Source organism: Giraffa tippelskirchi, chromosome 6 (assembly GCF_054371585.1).
Source record: "Giraffa tippelskirchi isolate mGirTip1 chromosome 6, T2T-mGirTip1v1.2.pri, whole genome shotgun sequence".
Taxonomy (NCBI): Eukaryota; Metazoa; Chordata; class Mammalia; order Artiodactyla; family Giraffidae; genus Giraffa; species Giraffa tippelskirchi.
The window spans coordinates 154,280,115-154,295,633 of record NC_137280.1 but is presented as its reverse complement, the minus strand read 5'-3'; the positions used below and the strand labels follow the sequence as shown (position 1 = coordinate 154,295,633).

Genomic DNA, 15,519 nt, shown 5'->3' with positions numbered 1-15,519 from the left:
TCACCAACTCCCAGAGCATACTCAAACTCATGTCCATTAAGTCAGTGATGCCATCCACCCATCTCATCCTCTGTCATCCCCTTCTCCTGCTTTCAATTTTTTCCAGCATCAGGGTCTTTTCAAATGAGTCAGTTCTTCGCATCAGGTGGCTAAAGTACTGGAGTTTCAGCTTCAGCATCACTCCTTCCAAAGAATATTCAGGACTGATTTCCCTTAGGATGGACTGGTTGGATCTCCTTGTTGTCCAAGGGACTCTCAAGTCTCCAACACCACAGTTCAAAAGCATCAATTCTTTGGCTCTTAGTTTTATTTATAGTCTAACTCTCACATCCATACAGGACTACTGGAAAAACCATAGCTTTGACTAGATGGACCTTTGTTGGCAAAGTAATGTCTCTGCTTTTTAATATGCTGTCTAGGTTGGTCATAGCTTTTCTTCTAAGGAGTAAGCATCTTTTAATTTCATGGCTGCAGTCACCATCTGCAGTGATTTTGGAGCCTCCAAAAATAAAGTCTGTCACTATTTCCATTGTTTCCTCATCTATTTGCCATGAAGTGATGGGACCAGATGCCATGATCTTAGTTTTCTGAATGTTGAGCTTTAAGCCAACTTTTTCACTTTCCTCTTTCACTTTCATCAAGACTCTCTAGTTCTTCTTCACTTTCTGCCATAAGAGTGGCGTCATCTGCATATCTGAGGTTATTGATATTTCTCCTGGAAATCTTGATTTCGAGCATTTCTAATGATGTGTTCTGCATATATAAGCAGAGTGACAATATACAGCCTTGACGTAGTCCTTTCCTGATTTGAAACCAGTCTGCTGTTCCATGTCCAGTTCTGTTTCTTCCTGACCTGCATACAGATTTCTCAAGAGGCAGGTAAAGTGGTCTGGTATTCCCATCTCTTGAAGAATTTTCCAGTTTATTGTGATACACACACTTGAAGGCTTTGGCATAGTCAATAAAGCAGATGTTTTTCTGGAACTTTCTTGCTTTTTCCATGATCCAATGGATGTTGGAAATTTGATCTCTGGTTCCTCTGCCTTTTCTAAATCCAGCTTGAACATCTGGAAGTTCATGGTTCACGTACTGTTGAAGCCTGGTTTGAAGAATTTTGACCACTACTTTGCTAGTGTGTGAGATAAGTTCAATTGTGAGGTAGTTTAAACATTCTTTGTCATTGCCTTTCTTAGGGATTGGAATGAATCTTTTCCACAAACCTTTTCCAGTTTGTGACCAGTGCTGAGTTTTCCAAATTTGCTGGCATAATGAGTGCAGCACTTTCACAGCCATCTTTTAGGATTTGAAATAGCTCAACTGGAATTCCATCACCTCCACTAGCTTTGTTCATAGGGATGCTTCCTAAGCACCCTTGACTTCACATTCCAGGATGTCTGGCTCTAGGTGAGAGATCACACCATCATGATTATCTGAGTCATGAAGATTTTTTTTGTATAGTTCTTCTGTATATTCTTGCCACTTCTTATTAATATCTTCTGCTTCTGTTAGTTTCATAGCATTTCTGTCCTTTATTGTGCCCATCTGTGCGTGAAATGTTCCCTTGGTATCTCTAATTTTCTTGAAGAGATCTCTAGTATTTCCCATTCTATTGTTTTCCTCTATTTCTTTGCATTGATCACTGAGGAAGGCTTTCTTATCTCTCCTTGCTATTCTTTGGAACTCTGCATTCAAATGGGTATATCTTTCCTTTTCTCCTTTGTCTTTTGCTTCTCTTCTTTTTTTTAGCTATTTGTAAGGCCTCCTCAGACAACCATTTTGCATTTTTGCATTTCTTTTTTCTTAGAGATGGCCTTGATCACTGCCACCTGTAGAACGTCATGAACCTCTGTCCATAATTCTTCAGGCACTCTGTCTATCACATCTAATCCCTTAAATTTATTTGTCACCTCCACTGTATAACTGTAAGGGATTTGGTTTAGGTCATACCTGAATGGTCTAATGGTTTTCTGTACTTTCTTCAATTTAAGTCTGAATTTGGCAATAAAGGAGTTCATGATCTGAGCCACAGTCAGCTCCTGGTCTTGTGTTTGCTGACTGTATAGAGCTTCTCCATCTTTGGTTGCAAAGAATCTAATCAATCTGATTTCAGTATTGACCACCTGGTGATGTCCATGTGTAGAGTCTTCTCTTGTGTTGTTGGAAGAGGGTGTTTGCTATGACCAGTGCGTTCTCTTGGTAAAACTCTATTAGCCTTTGCCCTGCTTCATTTTGTACTCCAAGGCCACATTTGCCTGTTCCTCCAAGTGTTTCTTGACTTCCTACTTTTGCATTCCTGTCCCCTATAATGAAAAGGTTATCTTTTTGGGGTGTTAGTTCTAGAAGGTCTTATAGGTCTTCATAGAACCATTCAACTTCAACTTCTTCAGCATTACTTGTCAGAGCATAGACTTGGGTTACTGTGATATCGAATGGTTTGCCTTGGAAACGGACTGAGATCATTCTGTCGTTTTTGAGATTGCATCCAAGTACTGCATTTTGGACTCATTTGTTGACCATGATGGCTACTCCATTTCTTCTAAGGGATTCTTGCCCACAGTAGTAGATATAATGGTCATCTGAGTTAAATCCCCCCATTCCAGTCCATTTCAGTTCACTGATTCCTAAAATGTTGATGTTCACTCTTGCCATCTCCTGTTTGACGACTTCCAATTTGCCTTGATTCATGGACCTAACATTCCAGGTTCCTATGCAGTATTGCTCTTTACAGCATCGAACTTGACTTCCATCATGAGTCGCATCCACAACTGGGTGTTGGTTTTGCTTTGGCTCCATCTCTTCATTCTTTCTGGAGTTATTTCACAACTGATCTCCGGTAGCATATTGGGCACCTACCAACCTTTGGAGTTCATCTTTCAGTATCCTATCTTTTTGCCTTTTCATACTGTTCATGGGGTTCTCAAGGCAAGAATACTGAAGTGGTTTGCTATCTCCTCCAGTGGACCACGTTCTGTCACAAGTCTCTACAGTGACCCATCTGTCTTGGGTGGCCCTACATGGCATGTCTCATAGTTTCATTGAGTCAGACAAGGCTGTGGTCCATGTGATCAGTTTGCTTAGTTTTCAATGATTGTTTTCATTGTTTGGTAAAAGATAAGAGGATTATGGAAGCTTCCTGAGAGGAGAGACTGACTGGGTGGGGGTGGGGGAGTGGGGCTCAATCTTGTTTTGATGGGCAGGGCCATGCTCAGTAAATCTTTAATCCAATTTTCCTTTAATGGGCAGGGCTCTGTTCCCTCCCTATTGTTTGACCTGAGGCCAAACTATGGTGGAAGCAATGAAGATAATGGTGACCTCCTTCCAAAGGTCCCATGCACTCACTCTGCACTCAGTGCCCCCAATGGTGTAGCAGGCCACCACCAACCCATGCCTCCACTGGAGACTCCTGGATACTGAAGGACAAGTTTGTGTCAGTCTCCTGTGGGGTCACTGCTCCTTTCTCCTGGGTCCTGGTTCACACAACGTTTTGTTTGTGTCCTCCAAGAGTCTGTTTCCCAGTCCCGTGTAAGTTCTGGTGGTTCTATGGTGAGCTAAATGGTGACCTCCTCCAAGAGGGCTTATGTCATACCCAGGTCTACTGCGCCCAGATTCCCTGACCCTCCAGCAGTCCACTGCTGACCCGCTCCTCCGCAGGAGACACTCAAACACAGGTCTGTCTCAGTCTCTGTGGGGTCTCTGGCTCCTGGTGCGCACAAGGTTATGTTTGACCCCTCTGAGCATCTCGGGCAGGTATGCTGCTTGATTCTTAATGTGACTTCACCCGTCCTGACCTTGGATGGGGGGGATCCCCTCAGAGTCGCTCCAGCGTTGTGCAGCCACCACTCCAGTGCACTTACTCATGTAATTAAATTATAGATAAGCATGTCTTGTGAGTGCAGTTTCCTGATTTCTTTTATGACCTTATCTAAGAATATCTTGTACTGGTTATTTTCTAAAATATTCTTACACCAATTGCTTTATCTTAATTCACTATCCTATATTTGCGAGTAGGTTATATGTGTATAATTTTAGTTAACAACAATTTTTTTTGCTGAGGACATGTATCATAACAGTTATGGTAACAAAAGCCATATTTACACAGTAAATCTTTTTTTCCAGGATAGACTGAATTACAGAGTAATTCACTATATAGTATTTTGTTAATTTTTGAATAGGTAATATATACTTGGTACAAAATTTAAAGGTACACAATGGTACACAAGAAATAGATCTTACCTTCATCCTTACCCCTTCAGACAAAAATTACCTCTAGGAACTAACTATTATTATCAATCTCTTAGCTCCATTTCCACAGATAATTCTAACAAGACTGAGTTTTAAATGTTTTTGGATTTATATATTAACCCAGTCTAAGTTAATGTGGCATACCATGATATGGTATAGGACAATTTTCAAAGAGTGATTTTCAGAATATGAATCCTTCAAAATATCCTATTTCAAAGAGTTCTGTTACCTAATCATTTTGGGCAACACAACATACCCTTAATTCCATTTTGAAATTTACATTATGTATCTTAAGGAGTCTGAGGTTTTTAGGCAAGAAATATGTCATACTTTGTTTAACTTAGCACTTCCCAAACTTACTTTATAACAGGACACATTTTACCTCCTTTTCCCTTAAGAACACTAATAAGCAGCTTGTTAAATTAATTTATATTAGGTAGAACTGAAGAATGCTCTGTAAGCAGTAGACTCAGTTGATAATAATGTATCAATATTGGTGTATTCCCTGTAATAAATGTATTACACGGAAGTACAACATGAATCATAGGGGAAGCTGAGTATGTTGCACATGGGAATACTTGGTACATTTGTCTCAATTTTTCTGTAAATCTAAATTAAAATTCTTCCAAAAAATAAAGACCATCACTAAAAAAAGTTAATTTGGGAACTGCATATGGGACATGAAATAACACTAAGATGAGAGAGTTAAGAAATCCAATTTCTAGATATCAATTCATGTGACAACAGTTTATGTGAAATTTTTACAGCAACAAAGCGAAGGTTAGTTTTTCTAGAGATTATCTAAAATGACTATGTTTTTGGGAGTGTACCCAACTCTTGATTATCTGATAGAAGATAAACTAAAGTAATAATTAATCATAATGAATGTATTTGTGAAGAAATGAAAATACTGTGACTAGAATATCTAAATACTAAAAGATAACCTGTTTAGTAATGAACAGATGATATGGAGCTGTCGAAGATAGCCTGATAGACCAGGCCCTGTCCCTCAGCTCATACTTGTGGGGTACAGGCAGATCTCAAAGATATTGTGGACTGGGGTCAAGACTACCACAATAAAGCAAATATCCAATATAGTGAGTCACGCAAATTTTTTTGGTTTCCCAGTGCATATAAAAGTGTCTTTATTCTATATCATAGTCTATTAAGTGTGCATTATATCTAGAAAATGTATATACCTACGTTAAAAATGTGCTTTATTTCTAAAAAAAAAAGATTACTAAACATCATCTGAGACTTCAAGTGAGTTTTAACCTTTTTGCTGGTAGATGATCTTGCCTCAGCATTGATGGCTGCTGACTTATCACGGTGGTGGTTGCTGAAGTCTGGGATGGCTGTGGCTATTTCTTAAAATAAGACATCAGTGAAGTTTGCCACATCAACTGACTCTTCCTTTTATGAATAGTTTTTTTATAGTATGAAATGCTGTTTCGTAGCATTTTATCCAGAGTAGAAGTGCTTTCAAAATTGGAATCAATCCTCTCAAACCCTGACATAGCTTTTTAAAATAAGTTTATATAATATTTATTCTAAATTCTTTGTTGTCATTTCAACAACCTTCACAGCATCATACAGGCTTAGATTCTATCTCAAGAAAACACTTTCTTTGCTCATCCATAATAAGCAACTCCTCATCCATTCAAGACTTATCATAAGATTGCAACAATTCAGTCACATTTTCCACTTCTAATTCTAGCTCTCTTGCTATTTCCACCACATCTGCAGTTGCCTCCTCCACCGAAGTCTTTAACTCCACAAAGTCATCTATGAGAGTTGGAATCAACCAGTTCCAACTCCTAAGAATGTTGGTATTTTGACATCTTTCCATGAAATCATAAATGTGCTTAAAGACATCTAGAACGGTGAATCCCTTCTAGGTTTGCAACTTTCTTTGCCTAGATACATCAGAGGAATCACTCTTTATGGCAGCTATAGCCTTATGAAATGTGTTTCTTAAATAAGAGACTTGAAAGTCAAAATGTCTCCTTGATCCATGGGCTGCAGAATGGCTGTTTTGTTAGCAGGCATGAAAACAACATTAATCTTACTGTACATTTCCATCAGACTTCTTGAATGACCAGGAGCATTGTCAATGAGCAGTAATATTTTAAAAGCAGTATTTTTCTGAGCAGTAGGTCTTAAGAGTGGGCTTAAAATATTCAGTAAACCATGCAGTCAACAGATATGCTATTATCCAGGCTTTGTTGTCCCATTTACAGAGCACAGAGTAGATTTAGCATAATTCCGAAGATCCCAGGATTTTCAGAATGGTAAATGAGCATTTGTTGCAAGTTAAAGTTACCAGCTACATCAACCTCTGCCTAACAAGAGTACCTTTGAAGAAAGAGTACCTTTCAAGCTTTGAAGCCAAGTATTGACTTCTCCTCTCTAGCTATGAAAGTCAAAGGAGCATATTCTTCCAGTATATGGCTGTTTTGTATATAGTTGAAAATCTGTTGTTTAGTGCATCCACCTTCATTAATGATCTTAGCAAGATCTACTGTATAACTTGCTGCAACTTCTACATCAGCACCTGTGTTTCACCTTGCATGCTTATGATATGTAGATGGCTTTTTCCCTTCAACCTCATAAAGCAACCTCTGTTAGCTTCCAACTTTTCTTCCGCAGTTTCCTCACTCTCTCAGCCTTCAAAGAACTGAAGAGAGTTATGTTCTTGCACTGGATTAAGCTTTGGCTTAAGGGAATGTTGTGGCTTGTTTGATCTATCCAGACCATGAAAACCTTCTCTGTATCAGCAATAACGTTGTTTTGCTTTCTTATCTTTCATGTGTTTACTGGAGTAGTGATTTTAATTTCCTTCAGGAACTTAGCCTCTTTGCGTTCACAAGGTGGCTAACAGTTTGGTATAGGAAGCTCACCTATCAGCCTATCTCTGTTTTTGACATGCCTTCCTCACATGTCCTTATGACATGCCTTTCCTTGAAGGGAAAAAGCTTAATCATTTCTAGCTTCTGATTTCAAATGAGATATATGAGACTCTTTCTTTTACTTGAACACTTAGAGGCCATTGTAGGGTTATTAACTGGCCTAATTTCAACATTGTATTATATCTCAGGAAACAAGGAGGCATAAGGAGAAGGAGAAAGATGGGAGAATGACTGGTTGGTGGAGCAGTGGGAACTCACACAATATTTATTGAATAGGTTTGCTGTCTTACATAGGAATGTTTCATTGCATAACAAAACAACTACTACAATAACATCAAAGATCACTGATCATAGATTACTGTAACAAGTATAATAAAAATGAAAAAATTTGCAATATTCCCAGAATTAACAAAATGTGAAATGGAGTTATGATGGGAGAAAACGCTATTGAAAAATGATTTATTTGACACATTGTTGCCACAAAATTTCAATTTATTAAAAAACAGAAATGAAATACCTGAGAAGTGCAATAAATGAATCTCAATAAAACAAGGTATGCCTGTATTCAAATACTGCAGAGCAAAAATTTTGGGTGAACCTCTAATTAAGGGTAGTAATGAAAGAGAAATGAGGCATGTGTCTGCTTAATCCAAGACTCATAAATACAAGGATCTTTACTATGAAGTTGTTTAAAAGCCCAGTAATTTTTGGCAGATGGTCTTAAATCAAAGTACTTGTAATATTTTTACACTTTTCGGTAATACCTGTGGACTGTCAAACTACTGTATTATTAAATAAATTTATTTTGTGTCATATTGTTATTGGTTTTATAGTTTTGTTTTAATGATGATTCTGAGTAATTGTGGTTTCCTTTCTATCTGTTCATCACCCCATTTATGCCAGTTAATCAAGGGTTGACTGTAGCTGAGTTCAAAGTAATTAGTTTTACTATATTCTCAAGTTGTTTCCTGATTTGCCATGCGTCATCTGCGAATATTATTAAATTTTTTCCTAATTATATTTGTAACCATTTTTTGAATTGAAATTGTACTCATTTGAATCATTACCTCAAATCCTTCATTCTTAAGTAGTTTATTCCACATAATATTAACTAAATATAAGTAGGCAATGTGGTGTTCTTTGTCTCTCTAATTGAATTTTCTATTGTGTTATTTTTTTTGCTAGGTTTTTTGCTAGATTATACTTGACTTTCCCAAGTTATTGCAGTATACAATTAAAGTTATTTTAACTGACCCATTTTTTAGGATTTGCCATGAAAGAAACCACTCTTTTTTACAATTTACAAGTATAGTAAGTTATTCCTGTTATTCTATGTATTCTCCTTATACTTTATTATAATAATACTACAATTATAATCAAAGCTTTCTTAAAAGAATATCTAGTCACTAACCAACGAACCAACATGTATGTGATATCTCCTACACTATGTAGTTGAAACCTTTCCCCACACATAAATTTAAAAAATAGTTTTAATTTTTCCTTACTGTTAGGAAATGGCAACCCACTCCAGTATTCTTGCCTGGAGAATCCTGTGGACAGAGGAGCCTGGCAGGCTACAGTCCATGGGGTGGCAAAGAGTCACCTGAGACTGATCACATACACCAGCAGTATAGATAAAGCATGGACTTCAGATTGTTACTACCTAGGTTTGAGTCCCTGTTATCCCACTTATTATCTGTGATTCTCTGTGTCTCAGTCTTCTCATATACAGTTAGCATTTTTATCCCCATTTTATATATGAGAGGGGTTCCAACTCAGACAGAGAAGAATCCACCTGCAATTCTGGAGATCCAGGTTCGATCCCTTAGTCGGGAAGATTCCTTGGAGAAGGAAATGTTGTCATTACTCCTTCCATTATTTTTTGTTGGTAGTATTATTTTTCACTGTCCCAAGAGCTCTTATGAGCTATTTCAACTTGAATTAGGTCTTCCATAATTTGTTTTCTATTAAAGATGAAATTTGCATCTCACAGTAAGCTGCCTTATAGCCATCTGGTTAACTTTACCCATTAAGTTATTCTACTTATACCTTTAGTAGAAATCTTGCTAAATTTTAGCTTCTGAATTTGAATAGTTTTTTTCAATATTTGAAAGCTTAGGTGTCTGCATATCTCTTGCTTAAAGGAACTAAACATGCTGGAGAGTGTGGGTGTGTACATGGTGGTTTGGTCACTAAGATGTGTCTGACTCTTGTGACCCCATGGACTATAGCCTGCCAGGCTCCTCAGTCCATGGGACTTCCCAGGCAAGAATACTGGAATGGGTTGCCATTTCCTTCTGCAGGGACTCTTCTCAACCCAGGGATTGAACCTAGGTCTACAGCATTGCAGGCAGATTCTTTACCGACTGAGCTACAAGGGAAGCCCCACATTTTAACATACATTTGTTTTTTACCTACTAGCATCGGAAAACTAATACAGTACTAAGGAAATTATTAGAATAAAAGCTAAAGGAAGGCAGGATCTTAGAGAGATAAAATGACTAAATTTTTTTTTCTTTTTTTTTGCCTAAGGACATTTACTGGAACTTAGTGAACTTAAACTGCGGTTTTCACACAATTGTGGGATACAACTGGGTAGAGACAAATCTTAGGGCTTGCCCAAAGAGGAGACCCTCCCTCATAAAGGTCACGCAAGATTCATTTAGTAACCACAAACCTACTCTTGGGTATATCTGCAGCTCAAATTAACGTGATTTTGGTGGTTTAAAAAAAAAAAATCCTCAATGGTGAATGCGCGATATACTGTGGTAACCCTTTCACAATATCATCATGCTATACACTCTAAATACATTACACTTTCACTTGTCAATTATATCTCAATAAAACTGAAAACTAAACAAACAAGAAAATCTCAAACCAGGTAATTTAAAATAGTTGAAGACCATTAGTGCCCCTATGTGGCAGAAGCAATGACAAATACTTTGCAGAGAAAACACCTTTACACTAGGTCTCAAAGAATTCCTACAAGTAATTTTCTAAAAAAAAAAAAAAGAGTAACATACAGTAAAAAATTACTTCACTCATAAGAAAACAAGGCTTATAAATGAGAACAGAAGAAACAACAACAGAAATCGGTTGTGGAGATTTCAAATATTACGACGAATAGAAAACAATAAAATAACAATGCTTACTACATTTCAAAAATAAAAGATACTCAAAAACAGTAACAGGAAACTATAAACAATGATAAAGCATATCTGGAGAGAAACACACACAATTTCTAGAAATAAAAATATAATATCTGAAATTAAAAATTCAGTGACCAAGCTCTTAAGCTAAGTCTAATCTTGTAAGATTAGCCTTTCATATATGAAGAGAGAACTAGTACCCTAAAACATGACTAGAAGGAACTATGTGGAATTCAGCATGGAAAGTCAAATAAAGGTAAGGAGAGATAGAAAATAGAGTGTGGTGGCCTAACCTAAGCATGATTTGAGCGTCAAAAGAAAGGGACAGAGAGAATAAAATAGAAGAGATATCTGAAGAAATAAAGATTGAGTAATTTTCAGAACTAATGAAAGTGACCAATTATTCTCCTTAGAAATCACAAATCACAAACAAAATGACCAAAAAGAAATTTACATTTGGATGCATAAGAGTGAAACTTTAAAATACCAGAGACAAAGAGGTAATCTTACAAGTAGCCAGTGAGAAAAGGGAGATTACCTCCGAAGAAGTGATAGTAAGAATGTCAGGAAATGTTCAGTTTCCCATGAAATTAAATCTTTAGTGTGTTGAAAGAAAATAACTGCTAACCCAAAGTCTAGCTTCAGTAGAATTTTTTCAAGAGCACAAGTTAAATAAGGACATTTTCCAATCAACTAAACTGAGAAGTTTGCCTCTAGTAGAGTATCATTGCTTGGAGAAAAAAATAGTAACCGACTCCAGTACTCTTGCCTGGAAAATCCCATGGACAGAGGAGCCTGACAGGCTACAGTCCATGAGGTCGCAAGAGTCGGACACGACTTAGCAACTAAACCAACCACCAGAGTATCATTAAAGAAAATTCTGAAAAATGTATTTCAGATAAATGGAAAATAATCCCAGACAGCTGTTTTAAACGCAACTTCTAAATCCAAGCAGAAAAAAAACAAAACAAAACAGTGAAAGTTATAAATTTGTAGATAAATTTAAGGGATGTAAATGAGCACTACCTATATATACAAACTAATAATGAGAATGTCCTTTAAAAAAAGACTTAAAGTGTCCCCAAATACACAAAAATAACGTTAACTTTGTGGGATTTCGGGATTAAAGGAATTTAAGGGAATTAAAGTTTAGAGGAATTAAAGTGTCCCAAATACTGAGTTCTCTAAAGGGAACAAAAGTGTACTTGATTGACTTCTACAGTTTCATAAGTTCAGAAAACATGTTGGAATTGTAGAGTAGTCACTAAAAGAAAAGAAACAGTATATTTCTCCCAGACAGTAAAAAGACAAAAACTATCAAGTGAGATAAAAAACATAAGCAAAAAAATGTAGTTAAATGCAGTTCATCAGAGAGATTTCCAAAAGGTAAGGATACAAAAAGGAAGAAAGTAAAAAAGATGGGAAAATACCAGGTAAATTCTAAAAAAAAGAAATCTCCTGTGGCTATATTAATATCTCTTATTGAGATGAAGAGCATTACTAGAAATAATGACAGTGATTTGATAATAAAAGATTTCATTTTTCAGGAAGATTAAGCTATTTTATCTAATAATATAGCCACAGGTTGTCAACTACAATGAAATACAGACAAGCTTATTATAGCTCAGTTCAGTTCAGTCGCTCAGTCGTGTCCGACTCTTTGCGACCCCATGGACTGCAGAACGCCAGGCCTCTCTGTCCATCACGAGCTCCTGGAGTTTATTCAAACTCATGTCCAATTGGGTCGGTGATGCCATACAACCACCTCATTCTCTGTCATCCCCTTCTCCTCAAGCCTTCAATCTTTCCCAGCATCAGGGTCTTTATTAAGGAGTCAGATCTTCCCATCAGGTGGCCAAAGTATTGGAGCTTCAGCTTCAGTCATTCCAGTGAATACACGGAACTGATTTCCTTGAGGTTTGACTGGTTTGATCTCCTTGAAGTCCAAGGGACTCCCAAGAGTCTTCTCCAACACCACAGTTCAAAAGCATCAATTCTTTCACGCTTAGCTTTCTTTATATTCCAACTCTCACATCCATACATGATGACTGGAAAAACTGTAGCCTTGACTAGATGGATCTTTATTGGCAAAGTAATGTTTCTGCTTTTTAATATGCTATCTAGGTTGGTCATAAGTTTTCTTCTAAGGAGTAAGTGTCTTTTAATTTCATGGCTGCAGTCACCATGCAATAATCTGCAGTGATTTTGGAGCCCCCCAAAATAAAGTCTGTCACTGTTTCCCCATCTATTTGCCATGAAGTGATGGGACTGGATGCCATGATCTTAGTTCTCTGAGTGTTGAGCTTTAAGCCAACTTTTTCACTCTCCTCTTTCACTTTCAAATAGAGGCTCTTTAGTTCTTCTTCACTTTCTGCCATAAGGGTGGTATCATCTGCATATCTGAAGTTATTGACATTTCTCCTGGCAATCTTGATTCCAGCTTGTGTTTCATCCAGCCCAGCGTTTCTCATGATGTACTCTGCATATAAGTTAAATAAGCAGGGTGACAATATACAGTCTTGACGTACTCCTTTTCCTGTTTGGAACCTGTCTGTTTTTCCATGTCCAGTTATTATAGTAGTGAAGGATTTTAATGCATCTCTTTTTAGGAAAATGGATGTGGATATAGATTTTAATATGAAAATTAACAAATCTGATCTACCAGACATATAAAGAACACTTTACCAAACAAATGCAAATGCAGACATATTTTTTCTAGCACATAGAGAACATTTATGGTACCATAAGAAAATTTACAACAAACTTCAAAGGACTGAATTCATATGGTATGTAACCTAAACTTTGCTACTTATTAGTTTTATGACATTGCTGAAGTTCTTTAGCCTTTCTGAGCTTCAATCTCTTATCTTCAAAATGGGGCAACAATGAGAATGTTACAAACAATGAGAGGTTGTTTGGATTCTAAAATAATGAATTTAAACAAGGAAAGGCATGATTAGATATGTTTATAAAGATCATTTTGGCAGCAAGACCGAGAATGGCTTTAGACAAAGGGGCAACTAGAAGGAGGAGATATGTTAGGAAGAAATGATAATACATCATGCAAAATGCAGGGCTGGATGAAGCACAAACTGGAATAAAGATTGATAGGAGAAATATCAATAACCTCAGATACACAGATGACACCATCCTCATGGCAGAAAGCGAGCAAGAACTAAAGAGCCTCTTGATGAAAGTGAAAGAGAAGAGTGAAAAAGTTTGCTTAAAACTCGACATTCAAAAAATGAAGACACGACATCTGGTCCCATCACTTCATGGCAAAATGGCAAATAGATGGGGAAACAGTGGAAACAGTGACAGACTTTATTTTTGGGGGCTCCAAAATCACCTCAGATGGTGACTGCAGCCATGAAATTAAAAGGCGCTTACTTCTTGGAAGAAAAGCTATGATCAACCTAGACAGCATATTAAAAAGCAGAGATGTTACTTGACTACAAAGGTCCATCTAGTCAAAGCTATGGTTTTTCCAGTAGGCATGTACGGATGTGAGAGTTGGACTATAAAGAAAGATGAGTGCTGAAGAATTGATGTTTTTGAACTGTGGTTTTGGAGAAGACTCTTGAGAGTCCCTTGGACAACAAGGAGATCCAACCAGTCAATCCTGAAGGAAATCAGTCCTGAATGTTCTTTGGAAGGACTGATTCTGAAGCTGAAACTCCAATACTCTGGCCACCTGATGTGAAGAACCGAATCACTGGAAAAGACCCTGATGCTGGGAAAGATTGAAGGCGGGAGGAGAAGGGGACGACAGAGGATGAGATGGTTGGATGGCATCACTGACTTAATGGACATGAGTTTCGTAGGCTCCAGGTGTTGGAATGAACAGGGAAGCCTGGCGTGCCACAGTCCATGGGGGCATAAAGAGCTGGACACGACTGAGCGACTGAACTGAATTGAACTGATAATACACCAGATGAGAAATAATGTGGACTTGAAGAGCACATCAAAGGACATATCTTCACAAATATCTATCTTCCTATTTATAATTTCAGTCCCACAGAGAACTAACAGAAACTAGGTCTACTAAATGCATAACTATTACTTTAAAATTTTTTGGTGAATAACAGAATGTTAAAGCACATAATTTTTCATTCATTAAAAAGAGAGACTATAAGGGGCAATCTTCAAGGCAAATGTCTTTGTGACAATGAAAAATGCAACTGAGTTATGGTATTCTTTATATATATATGTAAATATACACACACACATATATATATTACATAGATACAGGTACAGATTTTTTTTTAAATAAGTCTATTTTCAAAGTATTCTGTTTTTTCACTCTTTAATATTGTCTAAAGTTTAATAATTCTCACTGTTAGGTACTTCTGCACAACCAATCCCCTAAAGCAAAGACACTGTATATTTCTGTTACCTGCTATTAACAGATACTTAAACTACTTGCATATTAGTGTATTCATTAAATAATCTTATAAAAATCAGAGTAAAATATTTCTATGCATAGATTTTTCAGGGAATTCAGTTTGTAAATACAAATGAAGCAAGTACTAAACTCTATTTTCTTTATAATTTTTATTAACATGGAATTTGGATAACATGAAAATATATGTAATTTAAATTTAAACAATGAAATTAAAATTAATCTGAATAATATATCTGTGTAAAGTAAACATTATATATGAACAAGGGCCCTCCCTAATTTAGCTTTGCTTTTGTTTTCTATCATGGGTTCAAAGGCTGTAAGTGGTCAGAAGCATGATTTAAATTTGGGAGGAATAACACTTGGCTGGTGTAAATAATGCTTCCCAAGTGGTGCAGTGGCAAAGAATCTATCTGCCAGTGTAGGAGACACAAGAGACGTGGGTTCTATCCCTGGGTCGGGAAGATCTCCCAGAGTAGGAAATAGCAACCCACTCCAGTATTCTTGCCTGGAAAATTCCATGGACAGAGGAGCCTGGTCGGCTACAGTCCAGAAGATCACAAAGAGTCAGACACAACTGAGCATACATACATACACATATACACAGTGTAAATGATGGTGTTGATAAGATCAGCTATTGCAGAGAATGCCACGGTGGCATAACTTTGCCAAAAGAGTTCTCATTTCTCATAGTACCAAATTCATTTTCATTTTCATGTCCTATAAAAGAGTGTCATAATTAAAGTGAAAGGAAATGAAGTTCATTCAGAGTGAAAGGATGTGCTGAAATAAAATGTCAGAATAAGATAAATGGAAC

The 15,519-nt window shown here is 36.9% G+C and overlaps 1 protein-coding gene across 10 annotated transcripts in view; it reads right to left on the bottom strand.

Annotated features, from left to right (window-relative positions):
* The window catches only part of XRCC4 (X-ray repair cross complementing 4), a 376,104-nt gene that overhangs the window by 145,685 nt on the left and 214,900 nt on the right, over nt 1–15,519 (bottom strand). The window lies entirely within an intron of this gene.